General features: G+C 47.7%; 13 non-coding genes and 9 pseudogenes across 13 annotated transcripts; all 22 read right to left on the bottom strand.

The window, feature by feature from the left end:
• Positions 1-636: 636 nt before the first annotated feature.
• On the bottom strand, positions 637-770 carry LOC144890356 (5S ribosomal RNA; annotated as a pseudogene).
• Positions 771-1,497: 727 nt separating this feature from the next.
• Positions 1,498-1,616, bottom strand: LOC144890042 (5S ribosomal RNA). Its single transcript, XR_013622237.1, has one exon. It is a non-coding gene; the product is annotated as a 5S ribosomal RNA (ribosomal RNA).
• A 718-nt stretch (positions 1,617-2,334) lies between these two features.
• Positions 2,335-2,453, bottom strand: LOC144890108 (5S ribosomal RNA; annotated as a pseudogene).
• A 718-nt stretch (positions 2,454-3,171) lies between these two features.
• On the bottom strand, positions 3,172-3,290 carry LOC144890289 (5S ribosomal RNA). Its single transcript, XR_013622303.1, has one exon. It is a non-coding gene; the product is annotated as a 5S ribosomal RNA (ribosomal RNA).
• Positions 3,291-4,008: 718 nt separating this feature from the next.
• LOC144890068 (5S ribosomal RNA) lies at positions 4,009-4,127 on the bottom strand. Its single transcript, XR_013622268.1, has one exon. It is a non-coding gene; the product is annotated as a 5S ribosomal RNA (ribosomal RNA).
• Positions 4,128-4,857: 730 nt separating this feature from the next.
• Positions 4,858-4,978, bottom strand: LOC144890240 (5S ribosomal RNA; annotated as a pseudogene).
• A 718-nt stretch (positions 4,979-5,696) lies between these two features.
• Positions 5,697-5,815, bottom strand: LOC144890067 (5S ribosomal RNA). The gene has a single exon (XR_013622267.1). It is a non-coding gene; the product is annotated as a 5S ribosomal RNA (ribosomal RNA).
• Positions 5,816-6,544: 729 nt separating this feature from the next.
• On the bottom strand, positions 6,545-6,663 carry LOC144890023 (5S ribosomal RNA). The gene has a single exon (XR_013622217.1). It is a non-coding gene; the product is annotated as a 5S ribosomal RNA (ribosomal RNA).
• A 718-nt stretch (positions 6,664-7,381) lies between these two features.
• Positions 7,382-7,500, bottom strand: LOC144890200 (5S ribosomal RNA; annotated as a pseudogene).
• Positions 7,501-8,229: 729 nt separating this feature from the next.
• Positions 8,230-8,348, bottom strand: LOC144890022 (5S ribosomal RNA). Its single transcript, XR_013622216.1, has one exon. It is a non-coding gene; the product is annotated as a 5S ribosomal RNA (ribosomal RNA).
• Positions 8,349-9,066: 718 nt separating this feature from the next.
• LOC144890355 (5S ribosomal RNA) lies at positions 9,067-9,200 on the bottom strand (annotated as a pseudogene).
• Positions 9,201-9,927: 727 nt separating this feature from the next.
• On the bottom strand, positions 9,928-10,046 carry LOC144890041 (5S ribosomal RNA). The gene has a single exon (XR_013622236.1). It is a non-coding gene; the product is annotated as a 5S ribosomal RNA (ribosomal RNA).
• Positions 10,047-11,702: 1,656 nt separating this feature from the next.
• LOC144890107 (5S ribosomal RNA) lies at positions 11,703-11,821 on the bottom strand (annotated as a pseudogene).
• Positions 11,822-12,539: 718 nt separating this feature from the next.
• Positions 12,540-12,659, bottom strand: LOC144890033 (5S ribosomal RNA). The gene has a single exon (XR_013622228.1). It is a non-coding gene; the product is annotated as a 5S ribosomal RNA (ribosomal RNA).
• A 730-nt stretch (positions 12,660-13,389) lies between these two features.
• On the bottom strand, positions 13,390-13,508 carry LOC144890040 (5S ribosomal RNA). Its single transcript, XR_013622235.1, has one exon. It is a non-coding gene; the product is annotated as a 5S ribosomal RNA (ribosomal RNA).
• Positions 13,509-14,226: 718 nt separating this feature from the next.
• On the bottom strand, positions 14,227-14,360 carry LOC144890354 (5S ribosomal RNA; annotated as a pseudogene).
• A 727-nt stretch (positions 14,361-15,087) lies between these two features.
• LOC144890039 (5S ribosomal RNA) lies at positions 15,088-15,206 on the bottom strand. Its single transcript, XR_013622234.1, has one exon. It is a non-coding gene; the product is annotated as a 5S ribosomal RNA (ribosomal RNA).
• A 718-nt stretch (positions 15,207-15,924) lies between these two features.
• LOC144890106 (5S ribosomal RNA) lies at positions 15,925-16,043 on the bottom strand (annotated as a pseudogene).
• A 718-nt stretch (positions 16,044-16,761) lies between these two features.
• Positions 16,762-16,880, bottom strand: LOC144890279 (5S ribosomal RNA). Its single transcript, XR_013622302.1, has one exon. It is a non-coding gene; the product is annotated as a 5S ribosomal RNA (ribosomal RNA).
• Positions 16,881-17,598: 718 nt separating this feature from the next.
• On the bottom strand, positions 17,599-17,717 carry LOC144890066 (5S ribosomal RNA). Its single transcript, XR_013622266.1, has one exon. It is a non-coding gene; the product is annotated as a 5S ribosomal RNA (ribosomal RNA).
• A 730-nt stretch (positions 17,718-18,447) lies between these two features.
• LOC144890239 (5S ribosomal RNA) lies at positions 18,448-18,568 on the bottom strand (annotated as a pseudogene).
• A 718-nt stretch (positions 18,569-19,286) lies between these two features.
• On the bottom strand, positions 19,287-19,405 carry LOC144890065 (5S ribosomal RNA). The gene has a single exon (XR_013622265.1). It is a non-coding gene; the product is annotated as a 5S ribosomal RNA (ribosomal RNA).
• Positions 19,406-19,685: the final 280 nt, after the last annotated feature.

Raw genomic sequence — 19,685 nt, 5'->3', positions numbered from 1 at the left:
AGGTGCATGGAGGTGATGTTTTCACACCTGTCTGTCCGTTTTTGAACAAGACATCTCACAAAATTGCCGACGGATTCGGGCGAAATTTGGCAGCAATGTGGCATCTGTGTCAAGGAAGAAATGTTTCCATTTTGGTGAAGATCCGGATTCGGATCCGGCTCCGAGAAATATTTTGACTGATTCTTCACCATTGGGAGATTGGTTCAAAAACGACACACAGCAGGAAATCTCAAAAGGTTGTCGACGGATTTGGACGAAACTTGGTGGACTGTTTGGGGGTATTACACGGATGATTCGATTCGATATTGGTGAAGATCTAAATGTGGATTCGACATGAGAATTCTTTATTTTTGTAGTAGGAGCGGCAGTAGTCGTGGGAGTCGTCGTCGAGAAGGATTGGCACTGGAAGGCCAGTCGTACTCACAGTAACGGCACTGGTAGTCGTAGGCAAGCAGTAGTATACAAATACTGGTGGGGTGAGTACCCGTGGTAGTAAGTAGACGTGGTAGGCTGGTAGTAGCGGCAGTTGTCGTCGAAGACTAGCAGTGGCGCGGCAAAAAGTAAATTACCATCAAGCGCATCAGTCAGCGCAAATTGCAGACACTCAAAACAAGACCACACCCGACAGCAGAAAAAAGCCGACAACACCCGGTATTCCCAGGCAGTCGCCCATCCAGGTACGATCATCCAGGTACGATCCGGGCCCGAACCTGGTTAGCTTCTCGAGATCAGACGAGATCGGGTGTATTCAGGGTGGTATGATCGTAGGCAACAACAGAGTCTCTTTGGATGTTTATAAAGGATCGATAATGTTTCTCAAGTGAGAGCCCCGTTCCCGCCGCCACCCAAGGTGCATGGAGGTGAAGTTTTCACACCTGTCTGTCTGTTTGCTTGTCTGTCCGTTTTTGAACAAGATATCACAAAATTGCAGACGGATTCGGGCAAAATTTGGCAGCAGTGTGGCATCTGTGACAAGGAAGAAATGTTTCCATTTTGGTGAAGATCCGGATTCAGATCCGGCTCCGAGAAATATTTTGACTGATTCTTCACCATTGGGAGATTGGTTCAAAAACGATACACAGCAGGAAATCTCAAAAGGTTGTCGACGGATTTGGAAGAAACGAGGCGGACTGTTTGGGGGTATTACATGGATGATTCGATTCGATTTTGGTGAAGATCTGAATGTGGATTCGACATGAGAATACTTTATTTTAGTAGTAGGAGTGGCAGTAGTCGTGGGAGTCGTCGTCGAGAAGGAGTGGCACTGGAAGGCCAGTCGAACTCACAGTAGCGGCAATGGTAGTCGTAGGCAAGTAGTAGTATACAAATACTGGTGGGGTGAGTACCCGTGGTAGTAAGTAGACGTGGTTAGCTGGTAGTAGCGGCAGTTGTAGTCGAAGACTAGCAGTGGCGCGGCAAAAACTAAATTTCCATCAAGCGCATCAGTCAGCGCAAATTGCATACACTCGAAACAAGACCACACCCGACAGCAAAAAAAGCTTACAACACCCGGTGTTCCCAGGCAGTCTCCCATCCAGGTACTAACCGGGCCCGAACCTGCTTCGCTTCCGAGATCAGACGAGATCGGGCGTATTCAGGGTGGTATGATCGTAGGCAACAACAGATTCTCTTTGGATGTTCATAAAGGATCGATTTATAATGTTCCTCAAGTGAGAGCCTCGTTCCCTCCACCACCCAAGGTGCATGGAGGTGATGTTTTCACACCTGTCTGTCCGTTTTTGAACAAGACATCTCACAAAATTGCCGATGGATTCGGGCGAAATTTGGCAGCAATGTGGCATCTGTGTCAAGGAAGAAATGTTTCCATTTTGGTGAAGATCCGGATTCGGATCCGGCTCCGAGAAATATTTTGACTGATTCTTCACCATTGGGAGATTGGTTCAAAAACGATACACAGCAGGAAATCTCAAAAGGTTGTCGACGGATTTGGAGAAAACTTTGTGGACTGTTTGGGTGTCTTACAAGGATGATTCGATTCGATTTTGTTGAAGATCTGAATGTGGATTCGACATGAGAATTCTTTATTTTAATAGTAGGAGTGGCAGTAGTCGTGGGAGTCGTCGTCGAGAAGGAGTGGCACTGGAAGGCCAGTCGAACTCACAGTAGCGGCACTGGTAGTCGTAGGCAAGTAGTAGTATACAAATACTGGTGGGGTGAGTACCCGTGGTAGTAAGTAGACGTGGTTAGCTGGTAGTAGCGGCAGTTGTAGTCGAAGACTAGCAGTGGCGCGGCAAAAACTAAATTTCCATCAAGCGCATCAGTCAGCGCAAATTGCAGACACTCGAAACAAGACCACACCCGACAGCAGAAAAAAGTCTACAACACCCGGTGTTCCCAGGCAGTTCTCCATCCAGGTACTAACCGGGCCCGAACCTGCTTAGCTTCCGAGATCAGACGAGATCGGGCGTATTCAGGGTGGTATGATCGTAGGCAACAACAGATTCTCTTTGGATGTTCATAAAGGATCGATTTATAATGTTTCTCAAGTGAGAGCCTCGTTCCCTCCACCACCCAAGGTGCATGGAGGTGATGTTTTCACACCTGTCTGTCCGTTTTTGAACAAGACATCTCACAAAATTGCCGACGGATTCGGGCGAAATTTGGCAGCAATGTGGCATCTGTGACAAGGAAGAAATGTTTCCATTTTGGTGAGGATCCGGATTCGGATCCGGCTCCGAGAAATATTTTGACTGATTCTTCACCATTGGGAGATTGGTTCAAAAACGACACACAGCAGGAAATCTCAAAAGGTTGTCGACGGATTTGGACGAAACTTGGTGGACTGTTTGGGGGTATTACACGGATGATTCGATTCGATTTTGGTGAATATCTAAATGTGGATTCGACATGAGAATTCTTTATTTTTGTAGTAGGAGCGGCAGTAGTCGTGGGAGTCGTCATCGAGAAGGATTGGCACTGGAAGGCCAGTCGTACTCACAGTAACGGCACTGGTAGTCGTAGGCAAGCAGTAGTATACAAATATTGGTGGGGTGAGTACCCGTGGTAGTAAGTAGACGTGGTAGGCTGGTAGTAGCGGCAGTTGTCGTCGAAGACTACCAGTGGCGCGGCAAAAAGTAAATTACCATCAAGCGCATCAGTCAGCGCAAATTGCAGACACTCAAAACAAGACCACACCCGACAGCAGAAAAAAGCCTACAACACCTGGTATTCCCAGGCAGTCGCCCATCCAGGTACTATCCGGGCCCGAACCTGCTTAGCTTCCGAGATCAGACGAGATCGGGCGTATTCAGGGTGGTATGATCGTAGGCAACAACAGATTCTCTTTGGATGTTCATAAAGGATGGATTTATAATGTTTCTCAAGTGAGAGCCTCGTTCCCTCCACCACCCAAGGTGCATGGAGGTGATGTTTTCACACCTGTCTGTCCGTTTTTGAACAAGACATCTCACAAAATTGCCGACGGATTCGGGCGAAATTTGGCAGCAATGTGGCATCTGTGTCAAGGAAGAAATGTTTCCATTTTGGTGAAGATCCGGATTCGGATCCGGCTCCGAGAAATATTTTGACTGATTCTTCACCATTGGGAGATTGGTTCAAAAACGACACACAGCAGGAAATCTCAAAAGGTTGTCGACGGATTTGGACAAAACTTGGTGGACTGTTTGGGGGTATTACACGGATGATTCGATTCGATATTGGTGAAGATCTAAATGTGGATTCGACATGAGAATTCTTTATTTTTGTAGTAGGAGCGGCAGTAGTCGTGGGAGTCGTCGTCGAGAAGGATTGGCACTGGAAGGCCAGTCGTACTCACAGTAACGGCACTGGTAGTCGTAGGCAAGCAGTAGTATACAAATACTGGTGGGGTGAGTACCCGTGGTAGTAAGTAGACGTGGTAGGCTGGTAGTAGCGGCAGTTGTCGTCGAAGACTACCAGTGGCGCGGCAAAAAGTAAATTACCATCAAGCGCATCAGTCAGCGCAAATTGCAGACACTCAAAACAAGACCACACCCGACAGCAGAAAAAAGCCGACAACACCCGGTATTCCCAGGCAGTCGCCCATCCAGGTACGATCCGGGCCCGAACCTGCTTAGCTTCCGAGATCAGACGAGATCGGGCGTATTCAGGGTGGTATGATCGTAGGCAACAACAGAGTCTCTTTGGATGTTTATAAAGGATCGATAATGTTTCTCAAGTGAGAGCCCCGTTCCCGCCGCCACCCAAGGTGCATGGAGGTGATGTTTTCACACCTGTCTGTCTGTTTGCTTGTCTGTCCGTTTTTGAACAAGATATCTCACAAAATTGCAGACGGATTCCGGCAAAATTTGGCAGCAGTGTGGCATCTGTGACAAGGAAGAAATGTTTCCATTTTGGTGAAGATCCGGATTCGGATCCGGCTCCGAGAAACATTTTGACTGATTCTTCACCATTGGGAGATTGGTTCAAAAACGATACAGAGCAGGAAATCTCAAAAGGTTGTCGACGGATTTGGAGGAAACTTGGTGGACTGTTTGGGTGTCTTACAAGGATGATTCGATTCGATTTTGTTGAAGATCTGAATGTGGATTCGACATGAGAATTCTTTATTTTAGTAGTAGGAGTGGCAGTAGTTGTGGGAGTCGTCGTCGAGAAGGAGTGGCACTGGAAGGCCAGTCGAACTCACAGTGGCGGCACTGGTAGTCGTAGGCAAGTAGTAGTATACAAATACTGGTGGGGTGAGTACCCGTGGTAGTAAGTAGACGTGGTTAGCTGGTAGTAGCGGCAGTTGTAGTCGAAGACTAGCAGTGGCGCGGCAAAAACTAAATTTCCATCAAGCGCATCAGTCAGCGCAAATTGCAGACACTCGAAACAAGACCACACCCAACAGCAGAAAAAAGCCTACAACACCCGGTGTTCCCAGGCAGTTTCCCATCCAGGTACTAACCGGGCCCGAACCTGCCTTATGCTTCCGAGATCAGACGAGATCGGGCGTATTCAGGGTGGTATGATCGTAGGCAACAACAGATTCTCTTTGGATGTTCATAAAGGATCGATTTATAATGTTTCTCAAGTGAGAGCCTCGTTCCCTCCACCACCCAAGGTGCATGGAGGTGATGTTTTCACACCTGTCTGTTCGTTTTTGAACAAGACATCTCACAAAATTGCCGACGGTTTCGGGCGAAATTTGGCAGCAATGTGGCATCTGTGACAAGGCAGAAATGTTTCCATTTTGGTGAAGATCCGGATTCGGATCCGGCTCCGAGAAATATTTTGACTGATTCTTCACCATTGGGAGATTGGTTCAAAAACGACACACAGCAGGAAATCTCAAAAGGTTGTCGACGGATTTGGACGAAACTTGGTGGACTGTTTGGGGGTATTACACGGATGATTCGATTCGATATTGGTGAAGATCTAAATGTGGATTCGACATGAGAATTCTTTATTTTTGTAGTAGGCGCGGCAGTAGTCGTGGGAGTCGTCGTCGAGAAGGATTGGCACTGGAAGGCCAGTCGTACTCACAGTAACGGCACTGGTAGTCGTAGGCAAGCAGTAGTATACAAATACTGGTGGGGTGAGTACCCGTGGTAGTAAGTAGACGTGGTACGCTGGTAGTAGCGGCAGTTGTCGTCGAAGACTAGCAGTGGCGCGGCAAAAAGTAAATTACCATCAAGCGCATCAGTCAGCGCAAATTGCAGACACTCAAAACAAGACCACACCCGACAGCAGAAAAAAGCCGACAACACCCGGTATTCCCAGGCAGTCGCCCATCCAGGTACGATCCGGGCCCGAACCTGCTTAGCTTCCGAGATCAGACGAGATCGGGCGTATTCAGGGTGGTATGATCGTAGGCAACAACAGAGTCTCTTTGGATGTTTATAAAGGATCGATAATGTTTCTCAAGTGAGAGCCCCGTTCCCGCCGCCACCCAAGGTGCATGGAGGTGATGTTTTCACACCTGTCTGTCTGTTTGCTTGTCTGTCCGTTTTTGAACAAGATATCTCACAAAATTGCAGACGGATTCCGGCAAAATTTGGCAGCAGTGTGGCATCTGTGACAAGGAAGAAATGTTTCCATTTTGGTGAAGATCCGGATTCGGATCCGGCTCCGAGAAATATTTTGACTGATTCTTCACCATTGGGAGATTGGTTCAAAAACGATACAGAGCAGGAAATCTCAAAAGGTTGTCGACGGATTTGGAGGAAACTTGGTGGACTGTTTGGGTGTCTTACAAGGATGATTCGATTCGATTTTGTTGAAGATCTGAATGTGGATTCGACATGAGAATTCTTTATTTTAGTAGTAGGAGTGGCAGTAGTCGTGGGAGTCGTCGTCGAGAAGGAGTGGCACTGGAAGGCCAGTCGAACTCACAGTGGCGGCACTGGTAGTCGTAGGCAAGTAGTAGTATACAAATACTGGTGGGGTGAGTACCCGTGGTAGTAAGTAGACGTGGTTAGCTGGTAGTAGCGGCAGTTGTAGTCGAAGACTAGCAGTGGCGCGGCAAAAACTAAATTTCCATCAAGCGCATCAGTCAGCGCAAATTGCAGACACTCGAAACAAGACCACACCCGACAGCAAAAAAAGCTTACAACACCCGGTGTTCCCAGGCAGTCTCCCATCCAGGTACTAACCGGGCCCGAACCTGCTTAGCTTCCGAGATCAGACGAGATCGGGCGTATTCAGGGTGGTATGATCGTAGGCAACAACAGATTCTCTTTGGATGTTCATAAAGGATCGATTTATAATGTTTCTCAAGTGAGAGCCTCGTTCCCTCCACCACCCAAGGTGCATGGAGGTGATGTTTTCACACCTGTCTGTCCGTTTTTGAACAAGACATCTCACAAAATTGCCGACGGATTCGGGCGAAATTTGGCAGCAATGTGGCATCTGTGTCAAGTAAGAAATGTTTCCATTTTGGTGAAGATCCGGATTCGGATCCGGCTCCGAGAAATATTTTGACTGATTCTTCACCATTGGGAGATTGGTTCAAAAACGACACACAGCAGGAAATCTCAAAAGGTTGTCGACGGATTTGGACGAAACTTGGTGGACTGTTTGGGGGTATTACACGGATGATTCGATTCGATTTTGGTGAATATCTAAATGTGGATTCGACATGAGAATTCTTTATTTTTGTAGTAGGAGCGGCAGTAGTCGTGGGAGTCGTCATCGAGAAGGATTGGCACTGGAAGGCCAGTCGTACTCACAGTAACGGCACTGGTAGTCGTAGGCAAGCAGTAGTATACAAATACTGGTGGGGTGAGTACCCGTGGTAGTAGGTAGACGTGGTAGGCTGGTAGTAGCGGCAGTTGTCGTCGAAGACTACCAGTGGCGCGGCAAAAAGTAAATTACCATCAAGCGCATCAGTCAGCGCAAATTGCAGACACTCAAAACAAGACCACACCCGACAGCAGAAAAAAGCCGACAACACCCGGTATTCCCAGGCAGTCGCCCATCCAGGTACGATCCGGGCCCGAACCTGCTTAGCTTCCGAGATTAGACGAGATCGGGCGCATTCAGGGTGGTATGATCGTAGACAACAACAGAGTCTCTTTGGATGTTTATAAAGGATCGATAATATTTCTCAAGTGAGAGTCTCGTTCCCTCCGCCCCCCAAGGTGCATGGAGGTGATGTTTTCACACCTGTCTGTCTGTTTGCTTGTCTGTCCGTTTTTGAACAAGATATCTCACAAAATTGCAGACGGATTCGGGCACAATTTTGCAGCAGTATGGCATCTGTGACAAGGAAGAAAGGTTTCCATTTTGGTGAAGATCCGGATTCGGATCCGGCTCCGAGAAATATTTTGACTGATTTTTCACCATTGGGAGATTGGTTCAAAAACGATACAGAGCAGGAAATCTCAAAAGGTTGTCGACGGATTTGGAGGAAACTTTGTGGACTGTTTGGGTGTCTTACAAGGATGATTCGATTCGATTTTGTTGAAGATCTGAATGTGGATTCGACATGAGAATTCTTTATTTTAGTAGTAGGAGTGGCAGTAGTCGTGGGAGTCGTCGTCGAGAAGGAGTGGCACTGGAAGGCCAGTCGAACTCACAGTGGCGGCACTGGTAGTCGTAGGCAAGTAGTAGTATACAAATACTGGTGGGGTGAGTACCCGTGGTAGTAAGTTGACGTGGTTAGCTGGTAGTAGCGGCAGTTGTAGTCGAAGACTAGCAGTGGCGCGGCAAAAACTAAATTTCCATCAAGCGCATCAGTCAGCGCAAATTGCAGACACGCGAAACAAGACCACACCCGACAGCAAAAAAAGCTTACAACACCCGGTGTTCCCAGGCAGTCTCCCATCCAGGTACTAACCGGGCCCGAACCTGCTTAGCTTCCGAGATCAGACGAGATCGGGCGTATTCAGGGTGGTATGATCGTAGGCAACAACAGATTCTCTTTGGATGTTCATAAAGGATCGATTTATGATGTTCCTCAAGTGAGAGCCTCGTTCCCTCCACCACCCAAGGTGCATGGAGGTGATGTTTTCACACCTGTCTGTCCGTTTTTGAACAAGACATCTCACAAAATTGCCGACGGATTCGGGCGAAATTTGGCAGCAATGTGGCATCTGTGTCAAGGAAGAAATGTTTCCATTTTGGTGAAGATCCGGATTCGGATCCGGCTCCGAGAAATATTTTGACTGATTCTTCACCATTGGGAGATTGGTTCAAAAACGACACACAGCAGGAAATCTCAAAAGGTTGTCGACGGATTTGGACGAAACTTGGTGGACTGTTTGGGGGTATTACACGGATGATTCGATTCGATATTGGTGAAGATCTAAATGTGGATTCGACATGAGAATTCTTTATTTTTGTAGTAGGAGCGGCAGTAGTCGTGGGAGTCGTCGTCGAGAAGGATTGGCACTGGAAGGCCAGTCGTACTCACAGTAACGGCACTGGTAGTCGTAGGCAAGCAGTAGTATACAAATACTGGTGGGGTGAGTACCCGTGGTAGTAAGTAGACGTGGTAGGCTGGTAGTAGCGGCAGTTGTCGTCGAAGACTAGCAGTGGCGCGGCAAAAAGTAAATTACCATCAAGCGCATCAGTCAGCGCAAATTGCAGACACTCAAAACAAGACCACACCCGACAGCAGAAAAAAGCCGACAACACCCGGTATTCCCAGGCAGTCGCCCATCCAGGTACGATCATCCAGGTACGATCCGGGCCCGAACCTGGTTAGCTTCTCGAGATCAGACGAGATCGGGTGTATTCAGGGTGGTATGATCGTAGGCAACAACAGAGTCTCTTTGGATGTTTATAAAGGATCGATAATGTTTCTCAAGTGAGAGCCCCGTTCCCGCCGCCACCCAAGGTGCATGGAGGTGAAGTTTTCACACCTGTCTGTCTGTTTGCTTGTCTGTCCGTTTTTGAACAAGATATCACAAAATTGCAGACGGATTCGGGCAAAATTTGGCAGCAGTGTGGCATCTGTGACAAGGAAGAAATGTTTCCATTTTGGTGAAGATCCGGATTCAGATCCGGCTCCGAGAAATATTTTGACTGATTCTTCACCATTGGGAGATTGGTTCAAAAACGATACACAGCAGGAAATCTCAAAAGGTTGTCGACGGATTTGGAAGAAACGAGGTGGACTGTTTGGGGGTATTACATGGATGATTCGATTCGATTTTGGTGAAGATCTGAATGTGGATTCGACATGAGAATACTTTATTTTAGTAGTAGGAGTGGCAGTAGTCGTGGGAGTCGTCGTCGAGAAGGAGTGGCACTGGAAGGCCAGTCGAACTCACAGTAGCGGCAATGGTAGTCGTAGGCAAGTAGTAGTATACAAATACTGGTGGGGTGAGTACCCGTGGTAGTAAGTAGACGTGGTTAGCTGGTAGTAGCGGCAGTTGTAGTCGAAGACTAGCAGTGGCGCGGCAAAAACTAAATTTCCATCAAGCGCATCAGTCAGCGCAAATTGCAGACACTCGAAACAAGACCACACCCGACAGCAAAAAAAGCTTACAACACCCGGTGTTCCCAGGCAGTCTCCCATCCAGGTACTAACCGGGCCCGAACCTGCTTCGCTTCCGAGATCAGACGAGATCGGGCGTATTCAGGGTGGTATGATCGTAGGCAACAACAGATTCTCTTTGGATGTTCATAAAGGATCGATTTATAATGTTCCTCAAGTGAGAGCCTCGTTCCCTCCACCACCCAAGGTGCATGGAGGTGATGTTTTCACACCTGTCTGTCCGTTTTTGAACAAGACATCTCACAAAATTGCCGACGGATTCGGGCGAAATTTGGCAGCAATGTGGCATCTGTGTCAAGGAAGAAATGTTTCCATTTTGGTGAAGATCCGGATTCGGATCCGGCTCCGAGAAATATTTTGACTGATTCTTCACCATTGGGAGATTGGTTCAAAAACGACACACAGCAGGAAATCTCAAAAGGTTGTCGACGGATTTGGACGAAACTTGGTGGACTGTTTGGGGGTATTACACGGATGATTCGATTCGATATTGGTGAAGATCTAAATGTGGATTCGACATGAGAATTCTTTATTTTTGTAGTAGGAGCGGCAGTAGTCGTGGGAGTCGTCGTCGAGAAGGATTGGCACTGGAAGGCCAGTCGTACTCACAGTAACGGCACTGGTAGTCGTAGGCAAGCAGTAGTATACAAATACTGGTGGGGTGAGTACCCGTGGTAGTAAGTAGACGTGGTAGGCTGGTAGTAGCGGCAGTTGTCGTCGAAGACTAGCAGTGGCGCGGCAAAAAGTAAATTACCATCAAGCGCATCAGTCAGCGCAAATTGCAGACACTCAAAACAAGACCACACCCGACAGCAGAAAAAAGCCGACAACACCCGGTATTCCCAGGCAGTCGCCCATCCAGGTACGATCCGGGCCCGAACCTGCTTAGCTTCCGAGATCAGGCGAGATCGATCCGGGCCCGAACCTGCTTAGCTTCCGAGATCAAACGAGATCGATCCGGGCCCGAACCTGCTTAGCTTCCGAGATTAGAGCGAGATCGGGCGTATTCAGGGTGGTATGATCGTAGGCAACAACAGAGTCTCTTTGGATGTTTATAAAGGATCGATAATGTTTCTCAAGTGAGAGTCTCGTTCCCTCCGCCACCCAACGTGCATGGAGGTGATGTTTTCACACCTGTCTGTCTGTTTGCTTGTCTGTCCGTTTTTGAACAAGATATCTCACAAAATTGCAGACGGATTCGGGCAAAATTTTGCAGCAGTATGGCATCTGTGACAAGGAAGAAATGTTTCCATTTTGGTAAAGATCTGGATTCGGATCCGGCTCCGAGAAATATTTTGACTGATTCTTCACCATTGGGAGATTGGTTCAAAAACGATACACAGCAGGAAATCTCAAAAGGTTGTCGACGGATTTGGAGAAAACTTTGTGGACTGTTTGGGTGTCTTACAAGGATGATTCGATTCGATTTTGTTGAAGATCTGAATGTGGATTCGACATGAGAATTCTTTATTTTAGTAGTAGGAGTGGCAGTAGTCGTGGGAGTCGTCGTCGAGAAGGAGTGGCACTGGAAGGCCAGTCGAACTCACAGTAGCGGCACTGGTAGTCGTAGGCAAGTAGTAGTATACAAATACTGGTGGGGTGAGTACCCGTGGTAGTAAGTAGACGTGGTTAGCTGGTAGTAGCGGCAGTTGTAGTCGAAGACTAGCAGTGGCGCGGCAAAAACTAAATTTCCATCAAGCGCATCAGTCAGCGCAAATTGCAGACACTCGAAACAAGACCACACCCGACAGCAGAAAAAAGTCTACAACACCCGGTGTTCCCAGGCAGTTCTCCATCCAGGTACTAACCGGGCCCGAACCTGCTTAGCTTCCGAGATCAGACGAGATCGGGCGTATTCAGGGTGGTATGATCGTAGGCAACAACAGATTCTCTTTGGATGTTCATAAAGGATCGATTTATAATGTTTCTCAAGTGAGAGCCTCGTTCCCTCCACCACCCAAGGTGCATGGAGGTGATGTTTTCACACCTGTCTGTCCGTTTTTGAACAAGACATCTCACAAAATTGCCGACGGATTCGGGCGAAATTTGGCAGCAATGTGGCATCTGTGACAAGGAAGAAATGTTTCCATTTTGGTGAGGATCCGGATTCGGATCCGGCTCCGAGAAATATTTTGACTGATTCTTCACCATTGGGAGATTGGTTCAAAAACGACACACAGCAGGAAATCTCAAAAGGTTGTCGACGGATTTGGACGAAACTTGGTGGACTGTTTGGGGGTATTACACGGATGATTCGATTCGATTTTGGTGAATATCTAAATGTGGATTCGACATGAGAATTCTTTATTTTTGTAGTAGGAGCGGCAGTAGTCGTGGGAGTCGTCATCGAGAAGGATTGGCACTGGAAGGCCAGTCGTACTCACAGTAACGGCACTGGTAGTCGTAGGCAAGCAGTAGTATACAAATACTGGTGGGGTGAGTACCCGTGGTAGTAAGTAGACGTGGTAGGCTGGTAGTAGCGGCAGTTGTCGTCGAAGACTACCAGTGGCGCGGCAAAAAGTAAATTACCATCAAGCGCATCAGTCAGCGCAAATTGCAGACACTCAAAACAAGACCATACCCGACAGCAGAAAAAAGCCTACAACACCCGGTATTCCCAGGCAGTCGCCCATCCAGGTACTATCCGGGCCCGAACCTGCTTAGCTTCTCGAGATCAGACGAGATCGGGTGTATTCAGGGTGGTATGATCGTAGGCAACAACAGAGTCTCTTTGGATGTTTATAAAGGATCGATAATTATGTTTCTCAAGTGAGAGCCCCGTTCCCGCCGCCACCCAAGGTGCATGGAGGTGAAGTTTTCACACCTGTCTGTCTGTTTGCTTGTCTGTCCGTTTTTGAACAAGATATCACAAAATTGCAGACGGATTCGGGCAAAATTTGGCAGCAGTGTGGCATCTGTGACAAGGAAGAAATGTTTCCATTTTGGTGAAGATCGGGATTCAGATCCGGCTCCGAGAAATATTTTGACTGATTCTTCACCATTGGGAGATTGGTTCAAAAACGATTCACAGCAGGAAATCTCAAAAGGTTGTCGACGGATTTGGAAGAAACGAGGTGGACTGTTTGGGGGTATTACATGGATGATTCGATTCGATTTTGGTGAAGATCTGAATGTGGATTCGACATGAGAATACTTTATTTTAGTAGTAGGAGTGGCAGTAGTCGTGGGAGTCGTCGTCGAGAAGGAGTGGCACTGGAAGGCCAGTCGAACTCACAGTAGCGGCAATGGTAGTCGTAGGCAAGTAGTAGTATACAAATACTGGTGGGGTGAGTACCCGTGGTAGTAAGTAGACGTGGTTAGCTGGTAGTAGCGGCAGTTGTAGTCGAAGACTAGCAGTGGCGCGGCAAAAACTAAATTTCCATCAAGCGCATCAGTCAGCGCAAATTGCAGACACTCGAAACAAGACCACACCCGACAGCAAAAAAAGCTTACAACACCCGGTGTTCCCAGGCAGTCTCCCATCCAGGTACTAACCGGGCCCGAACCTGCTTCGCTTCCGAGATCAGACGAGATCGGGCGTATTCAGGGTGGTATGATCGTAGGCAACAACAGATTCTCTTTGGATGTTCATAAAGGATCGATTTATAATGTTCCTCAAGTGAGAGCCTCGTTCCCTCCACCACCCAAGGTGCATGGAGGTGATGTTTTCACACCTGTCTGTCCGTTTTTGAACAAGACATCTCACAAAATTGCCGACGGATTCGGGCGAAATTTGGCAGCAATGTGGCATCTGTGTCAAGGAAGAAATGTTTCCATTTTGGTGAAGATCCGGATTCGGATCCGGCTCCGAGAAATATTTTGACTGATTCTTCACCATTGGGAGATTGGTTCAAAAACGACACACAGCAGGAAATCTCAAAAGGTTGTCGACGGATTTGGACGAAACTTGGTGGACTGTTTGGGGGTATTACACGGATGATTCGATTCGATATTGGTGAAGATCTAAATGTGGATTCGACATGAGAATTCTTTATTTTTGTAGTAGGAGCGGCAGTAGTCGTGGGAGTCGTCGTCGAGAAGGATTGGCACTGGAAGGCCAGTCGTACTCACAGTAACGGCACTGGTAGTCGTAGGCAAGCAGTAGTATACAAATACTGGTGGGGTGAGTACCCGTGGTAGTAAGTAGACGTGGTAGGCTGGTAGTAGCGGCAGTTGTCGTCGAAGACTAGCAGTGGCGCGGCAAAAAGTAAATTACCATCAAGCGCATCAGTCAGCGCAAATTGCAGACACTCAAAACAAGACCACACCCGACAGCAGAAAAAAGCCGACAACACCCGGTATTCCCAGGCAGTCGCCCATCCAGGTACGATCATCCAGGTACGATCCGGGCCCGAACCTGGTTAGCTTCTCGAGATCAGACGAGATCGGGTGTATTCAGGGTGGTATGATCGTAGGCAACAACAGAGTCTCTTTGGATGTTTATAAAGGATCGATAATGTTTCTCAAGTGAGAGCCCCGTTCCCGCCGCCACCCAAGGTGCATGGAGGTGAAGTTTTCACACCTGTCTGTCTGTTTGCTTGTCTGTCCGTTTTTGAACAAGATATCACAAAATTGCAGACGGATTCGGGCAAAATTTGGCAGCAGTGTGGCATCTGTGACAAGGAAGAAATGTTTCCATTTTGGTGAAGATCCGGATTCAGATCCGGCTCCGAGAAATATTTTGACTGATTCTTCACCATTGGGAGATTGGTTCAAAAACGATACACAGCAGGAAATCTCAAAAGGTTGTCGACGGATTTGGAAGAAACGAGGCGGACTGTTTGGGGGTATTACATGGATGATTCGATTCGATTTTGGTGAAGATCTGAATGTGGATTCGACATGAGAATACTTTATTTTAGTAGTAGGAGTGGCAGTAGTCGTGGGAGTCGTCGTCGAGAAGGAGTGGCACTGGAAGGCCAGTCGAACTCACAGTAGCGGCAATGGTAGTCGTAGGCAAGTAGTAGTATACAAATACTGGTGGGGTGAGTACCCGTGGTAGTAAGTAGACGTGGTTAGCTGGTAGTAGCGGCAGTTGTAGTCGAAGACTAGCAGTGGCGCGGCAAAAACTAAATTTCCATCAAGCGCATCAGTCAGCGCAAATTGCATACACTCGAAACAAGACCACACCCGACAGCAAAAAAAGCTTACAACACCCGGTGTTCCCAGGCAGTCTCCCATCCAGGTACTAACCGGGCCCGAACCTGCTTCGCTTCCGAGATCAGACGAGATCGGGCGTATTCAGGGTGGTATGATCGTAGGCAACAACAGATTCTCTTTGGATGTTCATAAAGGATCGATTTATAATGTTCCTCAAGTGAGAGCCTCGTTCCCTCCACCACCCAAGGTGCATGGAGGTGATGTTTTCACACCTGTCTGTCCGTTTTTGAACAAGACATCTCACAAAATTGCCGATGGATTCGGGCGAAATTTGGCAGCAATGTGGCATCTGTGTCAAGGAAGAAATGTTTCCATTTTGGTGAAGATCCGGATTCGGATCCGGCTCCGAGAAATATTTTGACTGATTCTTCACCATTGGGAGATTGGTTCAAAAACGATACACAGCAGGAAATCTCAAAAGGTTGTCGACGGATTTGGAGAAAACTTTGTGGACTGTTTGGGTGTCTTACAAGGATGATTCGATTCGATTTTGTTGAAGATCTGAATGTGGATTCGACATGAGAATTCTTTATTTTAATAGTAGGAGTGGCAGTAGTCGTGGGAGTCGTCGTCGAGAAGGAGTGGCACTGGAAGGCCAGTCGAACTCACAGTAGCGGCACTGGTAGTCGTAGGCAAGTAGTAGTATACAAATACTGGTGGGGTGAGTACCCGTGGTAGTAAGTAGACGTGGTTAGCTGGTAGTAGCGGCAGTTGTAGTCGAAGACTAGCAGTGGCGCGGCAAAAACTAAATTTCCATCAAGCGCATCAGTCAGCGCAAATTGCAGACACTCGAAACAAGACCACACCCGACAGCAGAAAAAAGTCTACAACACCCGGTGTTCCCAGGCAGTTCTCCATCCAGGTACTAACCGGGCCCGAACCTGCTTAGCTTCCGAGATCAGACGAGATCGGGCGTATTCAGGGTGGTATGATCGTAGGCAACAACAGATTCTCTTTGGATGTTCATAAAGGATCGATTTATAATGTTTCTCAAGTGAGAGCCTCGTTCCCTCCACCACCCAAGGTGCATGGAGGTGATGTTTTCACACCTGTCTGTCCGTTTTTGAACAAGACATCTCACAAAATTGCCGACGGATTCGGGCGAAATTTGGCAGCAATGTGGCATCTGTGACAAGGAAGAAATGTTTCCATTTTGGTGAGGATCCGGATTCGGATCCGGCTCCGAGAAATATTTTGACTGATTCTTCACCATTGGGAGATTGGTTCAAAAACGACACACAGCAGGAAATCTCAAAAGGTTGTCGACGGATTTGGACGAAACTTGGTGGACTGTTTGGGGGTATTACACGGATGATTCGATTCGATTTTGGTGAATATCTAAATGTGGATTCGACATGAGAATTCTTTATTTTTGTAGTAGGAGCGGCAGTAGTCGTGGGAGTCGTCATCGAGAAGGATTGGCACTGGAAGGCCAGTCGTACTCACAGTAACGGCACTGGTAGTCGTAGGCAAGCAGTAGTATACAAATATTGGTGGGGTGAGTACCCGTGGTAGTAAGTAGACGTGGTAGGCTGGTAGTAGCGGCAGTTGTCGTCGAAGACTACCAGTGGCGCGGCAAAAAGTAAATTACCATCAAGCGCATCAGTCAGCGCAAATTGCAGACACTCAAAACAAGACCACACCCGACAGCAGAAAAAAGCCTACAACACCTGGTATTCCCAGGCAGTCGCCCATCCAGGTACTATCCGGGCCCGAACCTGCTTAGCTTCCGAGATCAGACGAGATCGGGCGTATTCAGGGTGGTATGATCGTAGGCAACAACAGATTCTCTTTGGATGTTCATAAAGGATGGATTTATAATGTTTCTCAAGTGAGAGCCTCGTTCCCTCCACCACCCAAGGTGCATGGAGGTGATGTTTTCACACCTGTCTGTCCGTTTTTGAACAAGACATCTCACAAAATTGCCGACGGATTCGGGCGAAATTTGGCAGCAATGTGGCATCTGTGTCAAGGAAGAAATGTTTCCATTTTGGTGAAGATCCGGATTCGGATCCGGCTCCGAGAAATATTTTGACTGATTCTTCACCATTGGGAGATTGGTTCAAAAACGACACACAGCAGGAAATCTCAAAAGGTTGTCGACGGATTTGGACAAAACTTGGTGGACTGTTTGGGGGTATTACACGGATGATTCGATTCGATATTGGTGAAGATCTAAATGTGGATTCGACATGAGAATTCTTTATTTTTGTAGTAGGAGCGGCAGTAGTCGTGGGAGTCGTCGTCGAGAAGGATTGGCACTGGAAGGCCAGTCGTACTCACAGTAACGGCACTGGTAGTCGTAGGCAAGCAGTAGTATACAAATACTGGTGGGGTGAGTACCCGTGGTAGTAAGTAGACGTGGTAGGCTGGTAGTAGCGGCAGTTGTCGTCGAAGACTACCAGTGGCGCGGCAAAAAGTAAATTACCATCAAGCGCATCAGTCAGCGCAAATTGCAGACACTCAAAACAAGACCACACCCGACAGCAGAAAAAAGCCGACAACACCCGGTATTCCCAGGCAGTCGCCCATCCAGGTACGATCCGGGCCCGAACCTGCTTAGCTTCCGAGATCAGACGAGATCGGGCGTATTCAGGGTGGTATGATCGTAGGCAACAACAGAGTCTCTTTGGATGTTTATAAAGGATCGATAATGTTTCTCAAGTGAGAGCCCCGTTCCCGCCGCCACCCAAGGTGCATGGAGGTGATGTTTTCACACCTGTCTGTCTGTTTGCTTGTCTGTCCGTTTTTGAACAAGATATCTCACAAAATTGCAGACGGATTCCGGCAAAATTTGGCAGCAGTGTGGCATCTGTGACAAGGAAGAAATGTTTCCATTTTGGTGAAGATCCGGATTCGGATCCGGCTCCGAGAAACATTTTGACTGATTCTTCACCATTGGGAGATTGGTTCAAAAACGATACAGAGCAGGAAATCTCAAAAGGTTGTCGACGGATTTGGAGGAAACTTGGTGGACTGTTTGGGTGTCTTACAAGGATGATTCGATTCGATTTTGTTGAAGATCTGAATGTGGATTCGACATGAGAATTCTTTATTTTAGTAGTAGGAGTGGCAGTAGTTGTGGGAGTCGTCGTCGAGAAGGAGTGGCACTGGAAGGCCAGTCGAACTCACAGTGGCGCAACTGGTAGTCGTAGGCAAGTAGTAGTATACAAATACTGGTGGGGTGAGTACCCGTGGTAGTAAGTAGACGTGGTTAGCTGGTAGTAGCGGCAGTTGTAGTCGAAGACTAGCAGTGGCGCGGCAAAAACTAAATTTCCATCAAGCGCATCAGTCAGCGCAAATTGCAGACACTCGAAACAAGACCACACCCAACAGCAGAAAAAAGCCTACAACACCCGGTGTTCCCAGGCAGTTTCCCATCCAGGTACTAACCGGGCCCGAACCTGCCTTATGCTTCCGAGATCAGACGAGATCGGGCGTATTCAGGGTGGTATGATCGTAGGCAACAACAGATTCTCTTTGGATGTTCATAAAGGATCGATTTATAATGTTTCTCAAGTGAGAGCCTCGTTCCCTCCACCACCCAAGGTGCATGGAGGTGATGTTTTCACACCTGTCTGTTCGTTTTTGAACAAGACATCTCACAAAATTGCCGACGGTTTCGGGCGAAATTTGGCAGCAATGTGGCATCTGTGACAAGGCAGAAATGTTTCCATTTTGGTGAAGATCCGGATTCGGATCCGGCTCCGAGAAATATTTTGACTGATTCTTCACCATTGGGAGATTGGTTCAAAAACGACACACAGCAGGAAATCTCAAAAGGTTGTCGACGGATTTGGACGAAACTTGGTGGACTGTTTGGGGGTATTACACGGATGATTCGATTCGATATTGGTGAAGATCTAAATGTGGATTCGACATGAGAATTCTTTATTTTTGTAGTAGGCGCGGCAGTAGTCGTGGGAGTCGTCGTCGAGAAGGATTGGCACTGGAAGGCCAGTCGTACTCACAGTAACGGCACTGGTAGTCGTAGGCAAGCAGTAGTATACAAATACTGGTGGGGTGAGTACCCGTGGTAGTAAGTAGACGTGGTACGCTGGTAGTAGCGGCAGTTGTCGTCGAAGACTAGCAGTGGCGCGGCAAAAAGTAAATTACCATCAAGCGCATCAGTCAGCGCAAATTGCAGACACTCAAAACAAGACCACACCCGACAGCAGAAAAAAGCCGACAACACCCGGTATTCCCAGGCAGTCGCCCATCCAGGTACGATCCGGGCCCGAACCTGCTTAGCTTCCGAGATCAGACGAGATCGGGCGTATTCAGGGTGGTATGATCGTAGGCAACAACAGAGTCTCTTTGGATGTTTATAAAGGATCGATAATGTTTCTCAAGTGAGAGCCCCGTTCCCGCCGCCACCCAAGGTGCATGGAGGTGATGTTTTCACACCTGTCTGTCTGTTTGCTTGTCTGTCCGTTTTTGAACAAGATATCTCACAAAATTGCAGACGGATTCCGGCAAAATTTGGCAGCAGTGTGGCATCTGTGACAAGGAAGAAATGTTTCCATTTTGGTGAAGATCCGGATTCGGATCCGGCTCCGAGAAATATTTTGACTGATTCTTC

Source organism: Myxine glutinosa, chromosome 1, assembly GCF_964187855.1.
Source record: "Myxine glutinosa chromosome 1, kmMyxGlut1.1, whole genome shotgun sequence".
In the NCBI taxonomy this organism is placed as follows: Eukaryota; Metazoa; Chordata; class Myxini; order Myxiniformes; family Myxinidae; genus Myxine; species Myxine glutinosa.
Note: the sequence above shows the minus strand (reverse complement) of the source record. Positions and strands in the feature narration are given on the sequence as shown.